Consider the following 10,177-nt stretch of genomic DNA (forward strand, 5'->3'; position numbering starts at 1 on the left):
TTACTTCTGGGAAAAAAAAGTGGGGGGGGGGACATGGAAGTGGCATCTGACCTCCTCTCACTTCACAGGGGAAAAGAATCAACATCGACATCAGTCCAAAGTTGATTCTATGAGGCTGAGGTCAGACATGCCTTCAACCCTCCAGCCTCCTTTACCACTTCTGCTTCCAGCCATCCCTTCTTGGGTGGTACGAACTGTTAACATGCTCAGCTTCAAAACAAAAAGATGTCTTACCTTGTAAGAAAGAACATTCAGTTATTGAAAACTCAATGGAGCACAGTCCTACTCTGACACACCTGATGTTGCCCTGAGTCAGAATCAAGTCAATGGCATTGGGTTGGTCCAAGCTTTTGTTTCCCAGAGAATCAGTCTGCTGTGTTGCACAGAGCCTACAGGGCCATGGGAACCACCTTGTGCAGCCTCAACGTGTACACACATAAGCTCCCTAGGATGCTGCACTTACACCTGAAATCTCTAGTAAACAGTCAGCTTACCTGTCTGCCTCTGGAGCTCACATTTCCAGGAGGCAGATTCCCAACTTCAACATTTGCCCTCATCCTCAACCCCAGCCTGAGGCTCATAAAAAGGTTTGCTGGGCATTCCTGAGGCAGTTTCCAAGGAGAGGTGGTTGTTCAAAGGGAGGGAGACATCGATCAACCCCTTTTTGTGAATTTCACTGAAAAGAAAAAGCATCTTCATAGCAAATCTTAAATCCCCTTTCTTTGCTAAGGTCAGAAGGGAGAAACCCAGAGAACAACAGGAGAAATTGTGGAAATAGAATTTCAACTGTCAACATCCTGATTCAAAGACACCCGGTTGGAGGTTCCATCTGTGAAAAACCACCTGCCCAGCGAGCAGTCACCTGGTCAGTTCTGTTCACTTGCAACTTGTCATTTGGCTTGTGTTTTTAGTTGAGCTTCCACCATGAGTAATGTCACACCCTGAGTGTTGTCACAGGAACCCTGGTGGCACAGTGGCTAAGCACTGGCATGCTAACTGACAGGTAAGTGACAGTACGATCCCACCAACCACTTTGCTTCTGCGGAGTTTACAGTCTGTCCAAGGTGGCAGTTCTCTTCTGTCACATAAGCTCACTATGAATCAGAATCAACTGGATGACAATGGATTTGGTTTGGGTTTTTTGCTTTGATTTTTATGTCATCACAAAGTCCATTTTACAGAGGAAGACAAACAGTATATGAGAAACGTGTACTGGGAATTTCAATCAGTATTTGCTTAGCCGGGGATGACTTTGTGTTTCAATCTCATTAATAAACTATCAGCCAGTGCTAGAACTTTTCAAAAGAAAAACACCCAGCAGGAAGTAGTAATCGGCATAAAGAAAACTCAACAGGATTTGGAATCCAAGGGCCTGACTTTAAATCCTGGGTTTTTCCACTGAGGAATTCTGAAGATGACCTACTTTTGCTGCAGAGTCATCCAGATGTCCTGGACAGCAAAGTCGGTTTGAACCGCTAGGTCGGTTGTTCAAACTCAGCAGACGCTCCTCAGAAACCTTATACAGGGTCGAGATGGGTCGGAACCAACTAGATGGCACTTAACAACAACATTGATGATGAAAGCATATGTAACACTGGAGAGAGTGCTTGCAATATGCCAGATCATGCTCTGGATGTTTCAGATATAGTCACTTATTTTGCAACATGTGCCATTGTAGGATACACACTAGACTGCTAATCACAAGAGTGGCGGTTCAAACCCACCAAACACTCTTCGGAAACCCTATACAGGATTGCTATGAGTAGGAACCAACTCAAGGACACTTAACAATAAATGAGGTAGGTACCATGACACAAACCGGATTCAGGAGAGGCCGTGGAATGAGGGATATCATTGCTGATGTCCGATGAATCTTGGCTGAAAGCAGAGAATATCAGAAGGATGTTTACCTGTGCTTTATTGACTACGCAAAGGCTTTCGATTGTGTGGATCATGACAAGCTATGGACAACATTGCGAAGTATGAGTATTCCAGAACACTTAATTGTGCTCATGAGGAATCTGTACCTGGACCAAGAGGTAGTTGTTCGGACAGAACATGGGAACACTGAATGTTTTAAAATTAAGAATGGTATGAGACAAGGTTGTCTTCTTTCACCATATTTATTCAACCTGTATGCTGAGCAAATAATCCGAGAAGGTGGGCTCTATGAAGAAAAACGTGGCATCAGGATTGGAGGAAAACTCATTAACAACCTGCGATATGCAGATGATACAACCTTGCTTATTGAAAGTGAAGAGGACTTAAAACATTTACTGATGAAGATCAAAGACCACTGCTTTCGGTATGGATTGCATCTCAATGTAAAGAAAACAAAAATCCTCACCACTGGACCAATAAACAACATTCTTAACAACGGAGAAAAGATTGAAGTTGTCAAGGACTACATTCTTCTTGGGTCAACTACCAACACTCACAGAAGCAGCAGTCAAGAAATCAAATGACGTATTACACTAGGCAAATCTGCTGCACAAGACCTTTTGAAAGTTTTGAAGAGCAAAGATGTCAGCTTGAGGACTAAGTTGTGCCTGACCCAAGCCAGGGTATTTTCAATAACCTCATATGCATGTGAATAAGGAAGACTGTAGAAGAATTGACGCATTTGAGTTATGGTGTTGGAGGAGAATATTGAAAGTGCCATGGGCTGCCAAAAGAACAAATAGATCCATGTTGGAAGAAGTACAGCCAGAGTGCTCCTTGGAGGCCAGGATGACCAAACTTCATCTCTCATACTTCGGACATATTCTCAGGAGGGACCAGTCGCTGGAGAAGGGTATCATGTTTGGTAAGGTGGAGGGTCAGAGAAAAAGAGGAAGACCCCCAACAAGATGGACTGGCGAAGTGGCAGCATCAGTAGGCTCAAGCGTGGCAACGATTGTGAGGTTGGCCCAGGATCGGGCAGTGTTTCGTTGTGTTGTGCACAGGGTCGCTATGAGTTGGTACCGACTTGATGGCACCTAACAACAACGCCATAAGGAAGACCAGGAGACTGGTGTTAATGCTGTAGGATCAGCACTAGAAGTCCAAGCTGCACTGAAGGCATTGGTGAAAAACAAGGATCCAGGAATTGATGAAATACCAATTGAAATGTTTCTGCAAACTCTGCAGCTCTAGAGGTACTATTCATCTAGAACAAAAAATTTGGTTGACCAGACAGCTACCTGGTTAAGCACTTGAAAAAAATCTTTATCTGTGGCCATTTCAAAGAAAGGTGATCCAATGGAATGCAGAAATCATTGAACACATTAATATCACATTCAAGTAAAATTTTCCTGAAGATACTCAAAAACTTGCAGCAGTAAATCGACGAGGAACTGCCAGAAATTCAAGCTGAATTCAGAAAAGGACATGGAACTAGGGATAGCACTGCTGACATCGGATAGATCTTGGCTAAAAGCAGAGAACACCAGGAAGGTAGTTACTTATGCTTTATTGAGTATGCAAAGCTACTTGACTGTGTGAATCATAACAAACTATGGATAGCATTGCAAAGAATAGGAATTGAAGAAAGCTTAAAGGAATTCTGGTGTGGTGCTGTGGGTTAATATGCTGGACTTCAACGTTGATTTGAACTGGAAGGTCGGTGATTCAGGCTCACCAGCTGCTCCTCGGAAGCTCTATACAGGGTCACTGTGAGTCAGAATCGACCCAATGGCACTTGGTAACAACTGTGCTCATGAGGAATCTGTATATAGACCAAGAGGCAATCATTTGAACTGAACAAGGGGATACTGAGTGGTTGAAAATCAGAAAAGCTGTGTGCCAAGGTTGTATTCTTTCACCATACTTATTCAATCAGTGTGCTGAGCAAATAATCCAAGAAACTGGATTAGATGAAGAAGAATGTCGTACCAGGATGCAGATGCTGGAAGCAAAGAGGATTTACAGGTCTTACAGCGAAGATCAAAGACCACAACCTTCAGTATGGATTGCACCTCAGTGTAAAGAAAACAAAAATCCTCACAATTAGACCAATAACATCATGATAAATGGAGAAAAGATTGAAGTTGTCAAAGACTTCATTTTGCTTGGATCCACAATCAACACTTATGGAAGCAGCAGTCAAGAAATCAAACAACACATTGCATTAGGCAAATCTGCTGCATAAATCTCTGAAGTGTTAAAGAGCAAGATATCAGTTTGAGGACTAAGGTGTGCCTGGCCCAAGCATCATCTCATATACATGTGAAAGTTGGACAATGAAGGAGGAAGACCATACAAGAATCAATGCATTTGAACTACGTATGATGTTGGTGAGTAATACTGAAAGTACCATGGGCTGCCAGAAGAACAAACAAATCTGCCTTGGAAGAAATGCAACTTCTGAGTGCTCCTTAGAAGACAGGACTGTGAGACTTTATCTCTTGTTCTTTAACGTGTTGTCAGGAGGAATCAATCCCTGAAGAAGAACATCATGCTTGGTAAAGCAGAGGGTCAACAAAAAACAGAAAGACCCTCAAGAAGCTTGATTGATAGTGGAGCAACAATGGGCTCAAACATAACAATCTTGAGGATGGCGCAGAACCATGCAGTTCTGCATAGGATCGATGTGAGTTGCAGCCAACTCAATGGCACCTAACTAGAACAACAAGGAGCTCTGGTAGCATAGTGGTTACGAATCGGGCTGCTAACCTCAAGGTCGGCAGTTCGAAACTACCAGCAGTTCCACAGAAGAAAGATGAGGTGTTCTGCTCCCGTAAAGATTTACAGCCTTGGAAACCCTGTGCAGGGTCACTATGAGTCAGAACCGACTCCACGGTACTTTACAACAACTAGAACAAAATGACATAAGTGAAGAGTCTCAGTGGCACTATAGGTTAGGCACTGGGCTGCTAAGCACAAGGTTGGTGGTTCAAACCCACTAGCCACTCCAAGGGAGAAAGATGAGGCTGTTGGCACCAGTAAAGATTTACAATCTCAGGAACCCTGTATGGTGGCTGGTGGCTGTGTGCCGTGGAGTCAGTTCCACCTCATAGAGACCCTGTACAGGGTTTCCGAGGCCGTAAATCTTTATGGAAGCAGAAAGCCTCATCTTTCTCCCACGGAACGGCTGGTAGTTTCCAACAGCCAACCATAAGGTTAGCAGCCCGATTCGCAACCACTACGCTACCATAGCTCCTTGTATTCTTTTTATTAGGTGTATATTTTTTGTTGTGTGCTGTCGAGTTGGTTCTGACTCAGTTACCCTAAAGGACAGAGTAGATGTTATCATTTTCAATGCTTTCATTTTCACAGAAGTAAACTGCCAGTTCTTTCCTCTCGTGGAACGGCTGGTAAATTTGAACCAATTTGGTTAGCAGCCAAGTGCTTAATCATTCTTATACTACCAGCACTTCTTAAGTATTAACAAAGGGTCTCTAAAAAAGTTCATGAAAAAATGGAACTGAAAGAGAACAGATTTTTTTTCCATGAACTTTTTTAAGTTCTCCCATTTTTCAGATGGGGAAATGGAAGCACAGAGTGGTTAAGTAAGTTACCTAAGGTCACACAGCTGGTAAATGGCAGAACTACGATTGCAACCCTGGTACTTTTACCCGAGCACCCATGTCTCTTTCCATTCTGCTCCTCTGCACTTTATAACCTATGAGGAGCTAGATCACATGAGGTATAATTTTCATTGCTGCTAAGTGATGTCGGGTTGAACCTGGATCCTAGTGACCCCACCTGATGGACTAGTGCTGCCCCTTAGGGTTTCCCAGTCTGTCATCTTTATGAAAGCTGAGCTCCTTGTCTTTGTCCCGCTGAGTCCCTGGTGGATTCGAATCACCAACCTTCTGATTAGCAGCCAAGCACTTAATCATTGTACCACCAGGCTCCTTATGGTTTCCATTTGTGGTTGTTAGGTGCCATGGAATCGAGTCAGTTCCAATTCACAGCAACCCAGGTACACCAGAACAAAACACTGCCTGGTGCTGCGCTGCTCTCACAAATCTTTGCCATGCTTGAGCCCATTGTTGCTGCCGTGTGATTTCCATAGTCAGGTATTTATTATGCATGGATCTTACACAGAAAGGTTAGCTGATTTACCCAAAGACACACAGAGACCACTCATCTTCTGAGGCGAGAGAAACAAGAGAAGAAACCCCCTTTAGGAACTCAGTCTCCCTCCCCTCCCAAAGTCCAAGTCCCCACAAACGGGCCCCACATCAGAGACATCCACCCCCCTAGTCCTCAGAGTCCCCACTCGCCTGGAACGGTCCCTAGGCCAGGGATCTCCAATCAAGAACACAGGTTTCTCCTGCTGGCACTAAAACCTTGGGAGCATTTTGCTATTTTCATTTCTGCTGAGCCATAGGGGTGAAGCCAAGAACTTTTTTTTGTTTGTTTTTTATAATACATAATTACCTTTCCTCAATCACCCTTGTGGAATGTGTGCTTTTCAATCTGGCATTGAGGCTTAAAACATATCAGGTGGGGATTGGATGAGATGCATTTTCAATGCCAAGAAAGAACTCTTGTTAGGTCTCTGGAGGGGAATGTAAGTAGAGATGGATATAATGTTTGTGTAACTCATTGGAAGACTGTAATGAATAAAAAATAAGAGGTGGGGCGGAGAGGGGGTGAGAAGACTGACCCATGTAGATGCTTGCCACCCCCTCTGAGCCTCTGGCCTGATTAAACCGTAGCCCCAGGGACCTTCATTAATCCACCCCGGTGAGTACAAGGCTGCACACAGTCCAAACCTCGACCACTCCAGCTACTGTTCATTCAGCGTATTCATTGCTATTCAGGTCTTCACTCTAAAATGATGAAAGTGTACATGATCCACAGCAAAGGAAAAAAAACACACAAAACAAATATTCCCCACTGGTATTAACGTGGCAGCTCTGAAGAGGGCTGGCCTATGGAGCTGAATCTCAATTTTAGAAAAGGACGCCAATGGGAGATTGATATAGATGAGGAGAGAGAAGCCTGCATACTCAATGTAAATTCTAAAATAATGAGATTAATGACCTGTAAGCTGACATTAGGAGCTATGCAGAAGCATCAAAATCATGTTGGTGAGTTACGGACAGCCCACTCAGCATGCTTCTGGCTCCATATAAACCATCTCAGGCATGACTAAGTCACCCAGATAGCTAATAGTAATGGTTGTCATGTGTGGCGCTATAGGATTAGCACTGGACTGAAAACCACAAAGTCAGTAGTTCAAAACCAACAGCTGCTCCTCGGATACCCTATACAGGGTCGCTATGAGTTGGATCCAACTCTATGGTACTCAACAACAATATTAGAATGTAAGAGGGTCGTTATAACAATATTAGGATGTAGTAGAGGATCACACTGTAATAGTTACCATCTATTCCACTCTGACTCAACGCAACGCTGTGTTCCACAGGATTTTCAATCACTGATGTTTCTGAAGTTGATCACCAGACCTTTCTTCCGAGGTACCTCTGGGAGACTGCAAACCTCCAACCTTTCAGTTAGCAGCCAAGCTAGTTAACTATTTACACCACTTGGGGATGCTGAGCAATTTACATGGCACCATAGGATAAACACTGGACTGCTAACCATGAGTCAGTGGCTCAAACCTACCTGCTTCTCCTTGGAAACCCTATACAGGATTGCTGAGTCAGAACTGACTCAACAGCACTTAAGAACAACAACAATTTCAGTTTGGAGTACTAGTATGGAGCTGGAGGGTAAGAACCGGACTGCTAACCGCAAGGTCCATGGTTCAAACCCATCAACCACTCCTTGGAAACCCAATACAAGGTAGCTATGAGTCGGAATCTCATCGAAGGCACTTGACAACAACATTTCAGCCTAAGAGTCCTGGTGTAGCACTGTAGGGTAAGCACTGGACTTGAACCACAAGGTTGGCAGTTCAAACCCACCAGACATTGTTCTGAAACCCTATGTTGTTGTTAAGTGCTATAGAATCAGTTCCAACCCATATCAACCCTGTATAGGGCTTCCAAGGAATGGCTGGTAAGCTTGAACTGCCGACCCTGCAGTTCACACCAACCTTGCAATCCAGCACATTAACCTATAGTACCACACTAGGACTCCATTAACTTTCTTTAATTCCCATTTTTTGCAATGCTATACATAGTTTGTTTTGATCCACACAGTCAAATGCCTTTGCATAGTCAATAAAGCACAAGTAAATATCTTCCTGGTATTCTCTGCTTTTAGCCAAGATCTATCCGACATCAACAGTGCTATCCCTAGTTCCATGTCCTTTTCTGAATTCAGTTTGAATTTCTGGCAGTTCCCTGTAGATTTACTACTGCAACAGGTTTTGAATGTCTTCAGCAAAGTCTTATTTAAATGTAAAATGTGTTAGAACCAACTCAACAGCACTTAACAACTGCAAGATTTCAGTTTACGTTTATAACCTCAAATGGCAGGTACAGTTACTGTCTCTGTTGGCCAATGAGGAAGCTGGGGCTCAGACAGGCTACGTTCCTTGCCCAAGTCACTCTAGTAGAAAATGGCAGTTTCCAGCCCATAGAATCTGGCTCCAGAGCCCCTAGTTTAGGAATCATCAGGATAGCAGGAATTGAGTCCAGTGCCTAAAAGTATAGGCTTGGGAGTCTGACAGACCAAGGTTCAAAGACCAGATCTATCACTCCTATTTCCCCTCTGGAGTCATAATATTTTAAACCATGACAAAACATGGAGACCATCTACTTAAAGCTCCCTGATTGCATCCGTGCAGAATGGGAGCATGAGGTAGCACCTGCCTGAGCTCACACAGCTAGACCTTGGACATGCTGGCTCCAACAATGGCTTCAGCTCCTCAGCTGCCCTGCCTGGGAGACCATCAGAAGAGACTACCCTATCAGTGCAATTCACTCCTCAGTATCACTACTCCACAGCCCAACAGCCCGCAGACCTGGAAAGGGGGTTCTGAGCAGGGCCAGGACTACTCGAATATCCAGCAACTGAAGCAATTCCAAGATCTCCCAAAGAGCCTCCAACTGCCAACAGACATTTCCCTGCAAGTAGATGAACTCCAAAAGACTCCACTTGGATTCTTGGTTTGATCAAAAGTACTGGGAAGCCATGAAAGAAGTGTAACAAAGTTACACATGGCTCAAAGAAGGCAACTCATGTGCTCTTAAAAAGTTTGCTCTTGTCTAATAACAAAAAAAAAAAACAAAAAAACTTGCTCTTAGGATCATTCCCACTCCCTCCATACACAGAGTAGACAGGGATGGGCAACTTGGACATTGGCTACCCAAAATGGGGTGTGGGGGGCTACAAAGGCAGGATGTGACTGGCTTACAAGCTTTCAAGAGGGAGCCTAGATCCAGAGGGTGTAGAGGAAGGTAGAACCTCCACTGAGTAGTACACAATCTGTCTGGGCAGGGCTGATGAAAGGAAATGCGGATAGGTCTCTTATGATACAATAGTGAATGATTGTTATCAGGACTTCTTGTGAGGGTTGGAAATGTAAAGGAAGATGTTTTATAGCAAGGAGGGGAGTGATTAACTTTTCAGTCTAGGAGCGGAGGTCCCTAGGACTATCAAGGGAGAAGAGCGGAGAGCGGGACCCTACCCAGAGAAGCAGTGATACCTGAGATGGAGGCAGAGAAGAAGATGTGGAGCGATGGAGCAGCTGGAGACTTTAGACCCAGAGAGGGAGAGGGGCTGTGTGCTGACAACCAGGGGGGCAGGGTTGCAGGTTATATCCTTTGGTTGGTTGATGATGTATGGAGGGGATTGTAACCACGGCAATGAAACAATATACGATAGTATGAATGTAAAACTAATGTTCTCCCATGTAAACTATCACATATTCACAATAAAACATTTAAAAAAAAACAAAACAAAACACTTTGCTCTTTCCCTCCTCACCAAAATGGAATGGTACAAGGTTGAGTCCTTTAGTGACGCAAATGGTTAAACACTCAACGACTAACTAAAAAGTTGACAGTTTGAGTCCACCCAGCGGTACCACTGAAGACAGGTCTTGTGATCTACTGCCCACAACTCAGTCACTGAAAACCTGTGGAACACAGTTTCATTCTGACACAGTAGGGTCACCATGAGTCAGAAGTAACTTGATGAGCACTGGCTTTGTTTTTTGTTTTTTTAGAGTTTAGCTGAAGGCCCTGGAGCCCTGGGGTGTAGTTGGTAAGCACTCTGCTGCTAACCAAACGATTGGCAGTTGAAGCCCACCAGTCACTGAAGCCCACCAGCC

This window comes from Chrysochloris asiatica, unplaced genomic scaffold (assembly GCF_000296735.1).
Source record: "Chrysochloris asiatica unplaced genomic scaffold, ChrAsi1.0 scaffold00023, whole genome shotgun sequence".
In the NCBI taxonomy this organism is placed as follows: Eukaryota; Metazoa; Chordata; class Mammalia; order Afrosoricida; family Chrysochloridae; genus Chrysochloris; species Chrysochloris asiatica.